Source organism: Prinia subflava, chromosome 7, assembly GCF_021018805.1.
Source record: "Prinia subflava isolate CZ2003 ecotype Zambia chromosome 7, Cam_Psub_1.2, whole genome shotgun sequence".
NCBI classification, from domain to species: Eukaryota; Metazoa; Chordata; class Aves; order Passeriformes; family Cisticolidae; genus Prinia; species Prinia subflava.
Window position 1 is genome coordinate 13337171 of NC_086253.1, and position 6000 is coordinate 13343170.

The 6000-nt window shown below is 37.5% G+C and overlaps 1 long non-coding RNA gene across 1 annotated transcript in view; it reads left to right on the forward strand.

The window, feature by feature from the left end:
- LOC134552509 (uncharacterized) overlaps positions 1–4317 on the forward strand; it is a 34166-nt gene extending 29849 nt beyond the window's left edge. The window contains exon 3 of the long non-coding RNA XR_010080881.1: positions 1912–4317. This is a non-coding gene — a long non-coding RNA (uncharacterized LOC134552509). The remainder of the gene's footprint in view (positions 1–1911) is intronic.
- The last annotated feature ends 1683 nt before the right edge of the window (positions 4318–6000 follow it).

Consider the following 6000-nt stretch of genomic DNA (forward strand, 5'->3'; position numbering starts at 1 on the left):
AAACTGATTTCTCAGGTCTCTCTGCTCTCAGTTTGCACTGCTGTCCCTCAGCCATCTTTCTCTGCCCTTCCAAGGACAGCCCATCACCAACCCTGTGTAGCTGAGTGTAAACAAACCTTCCTAAGTCATCATTTTGGATTTAGAATTCGTAGTGTCCTCCTAAATCCTGTTTTATATTCTCATGTCTTTATTCAACTCTAAATCAAAAGAGGGTATATATCTCAGTCTTAAAGGTTAAAGAATCTGATTATCTCCCCTGACAGTGAACAGTGTCTTGAGGTGAAGTGCAAGTCATATTTGAGTGCCTCTTATTTAAGAAGGCAATCTTTCATTTGCCTTTGCTTTTCATGATTATTTAATAATTATATGTCAATTTTTCCTCAGTTACACAGGACTAGAAATATCCCTTCAACAAGATAAAATGAGCAAAGAATTGAGGATTATGTGAAGTAGAGGCCAAATTCAGGAGGAACACTTTTTTCTAATATAAGACTGTCTAAGCCCTAATGGTCACTTAAAATCTAAGCATTGAAGCTTGTAAAATTTAATTTGTTCATAGGTCAGCAGTATGAAAACACGATCTCCACATTGGTAATGCAAGTTTTGCTGCCTGGGGAAAAGGCTTGTGACTTAGTTCTCATTTTTTGCAGCTTGTTGTATGGGAAGAGTGATTTTTGCAACATGATGTAATGTTATGGAAATAAATACTCTTGCATAAAAACCAATTATTCAGGGTAACAGACTGAGAACAGTTGCTAGCAATTGTAATCACAGAATCATAAAATCATAGAATATGCTGTGCTGGAAGGGACCCACAAGAATCATCAAAGTTCAGCTCCTGCCCCTGAACATCACCATCTCCAGGAGTCCCACCGTGTGCCTGAGAATGTTGTCTGAACACTTCCTAAGCTCTGTCAGGCTTGGTGCTGTGACCACTGCTCTGGGAAGTCTGTTCCAGTGGCCAGCCACCCTCTGGGTGAAGAACCTTTTTCTAATGTCCAAACTGACACAACTTCAGGCCATTCCCTTGGGTCCTGTCTCTGGTCACTAAAGAGCAGAGATCAGTGCCTGCCCCTTCTTTTCCCCCCACTACAAAGTTGCAGACTGTGATGAGGTCTTCCCTTCAGTTTCTTCTTCTCCAGGGTACTGACTAAGTGCCCGCAGACACTCTTCATACACCTTTCCCTCCAGACCCTTCACCATTCTCATGGCCCTCCTTTGGATGCTCTTTAATAGTTTAATGTCTTTTTATACTGTGGCACCCAAAACTGCCCTGGAGGTGAGGCCTCCCCAGCTCAGAGCAGAGCAGGACAATCCCCTCCCTGGCCCAGCTGGTGATGCTGTGCCTGATGTCCCCCAGGACAGAGGGGGCTGCCAGGGCACTGCTGACTGAAGTTCAACTTGTCATCAACCAGGACCCCCAGGTTCCTTTCTGCAGGGCTGCTCTCCAGCCGTTTGTTCTCCAGTCTTTATACACAACCAGAGTTGCCCCATCCCAAGTTCAGAATCTGGCACTAGTTAAACTTCATATGGTTGGTGATTTCCCATCTCTCTAATCCATCAAGTTTTGTAGATGCGCAGGTGGGTATTTGCTCCATAACCTGCAGTTTTGTTTCATCCTTTGTTTTCCATGCTATTTTTCGTGGTAATGGAGCTCTTCATTAGTAGTTTATCCACTGTTATATAACGGCAAGGAAGAGCAAAATATGTAAGAATTTTACCAACAGAGAAATCCAGCATTCACTCAGTGCATTGGTTTTAATTTTCAGGTTTTGGGTTTCTTGTTTACATGGTTAAGTAAATTTGTCTCTCTGTGTTAGGGGCTGAATTTGCCTAGCTTGTACTTTAGATTTTATTTTTCTGTAAAAGCACCTTACAAGAGGATGAAGTGTATTTATTTTTCTCTCTCAGATATATCTGTGTCCATTTGTTTCAACCATCTCTCCAAAGAGATGCCAGAAGGCAAGTACAGCACCTTTCCTGATGTCTCAGGATGAGGAGGATGAGTTGATGGTGGGGTGATCTGTGCTGACTCAAGCAGGCTCCTGTGTATTGCTCCCTGCTGCTTTCCCTGGCTCTTGGTGCCCACTTACCTCAGAGGTTCTCAATGTGCAAAGGCAAAGAAAAGAGGAAGGTTTACATCAACCCTTTCCATTTTCCTCTGGAAATAAAATTCATGATACAGTGCTAGAATTACTGTTTTGTTTTTGTTCTCTTGTTTTTCATTTTTCTGTTTTTATCTTTATTTCTTGTTTTTAGGTGGATGATAAAACTGGTTTATCTTAAATCAAGGATCTTCTGCCTCTTTACTCAGTGAGAAGAAGAAGGAGCCAATCCCAAGTGCAAAGGAATGGATATTTTTATTGCCAACATCTGTAGTCATGGAAGTCATCCACTTCTCTTTTTACTCTGATTAATTAGGGGATATTTGGTTTTAGCTTTATTTTTGTTTATTGTCATTTTCCCTCTGTCACCAAGGCCCTATAAAGGTCAATAAACCCCAGTAAAGATCAATAAATTTTTTAGAAAATACTTTTTTTTCCATTTTTAAGAAACTGAAAACATAAAAAGTTTCAGGTCCCACTGCAGAATGTTACAAACACTTGATATAAAGAAATGGGGGCAGACTTCAGGGAATTAATAACTAAATCTGCATCAATGCCATTCACATAATTTGTAATGTAAGGATTTAGTGAAAACATAATGTATCTATTTGATGAGTGAAGAAATACTGGGCTGTGTTATATGACAGAATGAAAATATTTTGTACAAATGACCTCTGTACAGAACTTATGCAAGGAAATTCATAACACTTTAACCTGGCACTGTTTATCATACCCATAACACACCCATCCATGTGATCATAGAGGCTGTTCCTACAGAATTAAAATATTATTGGTCTAGGGAGCAGTTTTGTTGTATTTTGACCACCTGAAGAATCAATAAGGGTTTCCATCACTGGAATTACAAAGAATTCCAACAAGGTATGTGTACCAAAGATAGAAAATTGTAACAAAAATTAAATAGTAGACTGGAGAGAAAGGGAGAATATAGGGCTGTGAAATGTTGTGCTGGCTTATTTTTAAGAGCTAACTGAACTCTCCAAGTGAAAAATAGACAGCAACAGTCTACCCAGCAGTAATAGTTACAATTATTACATGAATAAATGGAAAATGAAAATAATGATTTGGTTTGGTTTGGTGAGGTTTTTTTAACTTTTGTTATTTTGTAATATGCTTTAATGCTATTGATGATATAATCTATTTTTTCATTAGCAATTATATGAACTATCTGCTTGCAAATGTTACTGGTTTTGAAATATTCACCTGTGAACAAATGAGCCTGTATGCAGCAGGTTAAATGGAGTCTAGGACACAGTAAACATTCTTGTTTCTTTATATATCATACTCACAGCTGAAAAAATGGACAGAGGAATGAAAACACTTCTATTTGTTCAGGTAAAGACAATATTATGCATGCAAGTGGTCTCCTTACTCTGAAAAACAGTCATGATGAGTTTCTTGATTTCCAAAATATTCAGGAGTAAAACATCAAAGAAATAATATGCTCCTAACATTAACACAGTTCACATTTCAAATCCTGCCCAGACTGCTTGGTTGTTTTGTTTGCTGTTACTGAATTCAAATTGTAATGTTTTCCATTGCTGTGAGAAATTTTTCCCTATTCAAATATTTTTCTCCAAATATGTTTCTCTAAACATCATTCTCAAGGTACTCAACATCTAATAATGAAGAAACTATGCTTGTTCTCTTTGGTCTCCTCTTTTGATGTGTTATGAGGGTAGGTTTTACTTTTATTGTGTTTTGTAGTTCTGTTGTCAAGACTGAGCTATGTGTTCAGTCACTTAGTGAGGAGACTTTATAAATATATTTATTATTCTCCTCCAGATAATAGTTTGATTTGGGTCCTGTTCTCATTGTTTTTTGTATCCCTTGAAGAATAGAGAATTTAGGTTGTTCTTTTTCATGTTATTTGTTCTCCTTGTAGAACAAATAACAAACTGGAAAAGAAATGTACTAGTGTGTTCATTCCATAAATAAATAGAGAATCGGGTGAAACGGAACATTTTTTTTATTGTTTTTTCCAAAGATGAGACCAAGACATAAAAAGGAAAGTTAAATCAAATAATACTACTGAATATCAAATAAATACAATAAACATCAAATAAATCCACAGAACACCAGAAGATGAGAAGCCAATAGCTACAGTGCATGGTAGCATCATGGTATTGATGCAGAACATCACAGAGGCAGTGGGGGGCTGTGACTAAGACATTCCCTTGCTTCCCTCCCCCACTATCCCTATGCCTATAAAAACACAATCTTTTCACTAACTGGTCTGGTTGTTACATGGTTACTGCAGCAAAGTACATTTAACTATTTTTTTGCATTTCGTGATCTCGGTGTTTCTTCTGGCCAGTGCATTACGTGTCTCCCTTCTGGTTCCTACACCACTGTGCTTGTCTCCTGTTCTTCTGCCTCGAGATTCACATCTGCACTGTGAACCCTCTTTCTGCCTGTGCTGCTGAACTGCTAGAGCAGAGAAATCATCAAGCTGCTTTTGACTGAGTCAGGTTAGGTGACACTGGATGTGAGTTGGGAACAGAGGTCATCTGCTGCTGTTATATCTGAGAGCAGAAACACAGTGACAAGCAAAGCCTTAGCTGGTCCTTAATATTTGTTTTAAGTAGAACTCCATTTAGAGGAATATATGGCATTGGAATACATGTCATTTAGTTCAATGCAAATATCTATCACTTACTACACTTGGTGCATAAATGTATGCTACTACTCACCTGCTTCCCTGAATAAAGTGAATAAGGTGAATAAGTTGTATCCTCACCTGACTTTCTGCAGACTCAGCTTCCCACTTGCTCCTGTGGATTCTGTGACTTTTTCTACTCTGTCATTTGACTTCATGCTCTTCACCACCACAATCCACACCAGCTCCACAAACACATTCAAGTCTAGAAAGGTTTCCCTTTTCTATGCTTTGTAATTTCACTGATGCTGCTTCTGATACCTAGAAAAGGTCAGTCATGGCCTCAACAAGGGTTTTTTTTTTTTTAAGATTTGCAAACTTAATCCTTTACAATTTTTCTATTTTTTTTTTTCTTACAACTAACACCACTCCCTTCTCATTTATGTCAAAATAGGATGTCCTCTCTTGGCTTTTTCTGTTATTATAGTACAGGATTTTTGGCAGTAACGCTTTTCTTTTTCTACAAGTGTGACGCTGCATGAGAGCATTTAAGAAGCTTTGACTGAGTCAAAGTCAAAGTTTGGCAAACGGATATATTTTTAGAGAAAAAAGACACACACAGGCATTCTTCAGGATTATACTTAACTAAGGATTTTCTTAGTTCTTATGCAGACTTGAAAGGCTCATAAGCCATTACCATTTTTTTCTCAATTAGTTGAATAAATGGTATTATACCTCTCTACAAAACTTTAATTTAAAGCTGTTCTATACAGACATAATATTATTCTTGTGTTAATTAAGAAACTTGCAGACTTACTGAGCTCATCCCATCTCACTGTTGCTGTGCCAACAGGTATTTTGTTTCATTTGGGGGTAAATTGCCTGCAAATGCTTTGTGGCACATGAAACATTTCTTTAGGAATGTCAGATCAACACATAGCCTTGTCATCAGAAATGCTATGAAGATGGCCAGCCATTGTGCACTCAGTTGTTATTAATTAAAAATCAAGCTTTTAAAATATCTCAAAACTCTCCAAAATTGCCAACGCTTTCAATTCCCATAAACTTATAGTGGAAATTTTTGCACTGATACTTTCTATCTTCTCAGAATTTTTATTGACTTTTTTTCTTATTGACAAGAGTGCATACTTTCCTACTATTTTTTACAAAAAGTATATAATTAAGTGCATGAGAATTCAAACAAAAATGGTAAAGGTAGCATATATAATATTGCCAAAAAAATGACAACAGAAATTTTGTACACCTGAAAAAAAATCT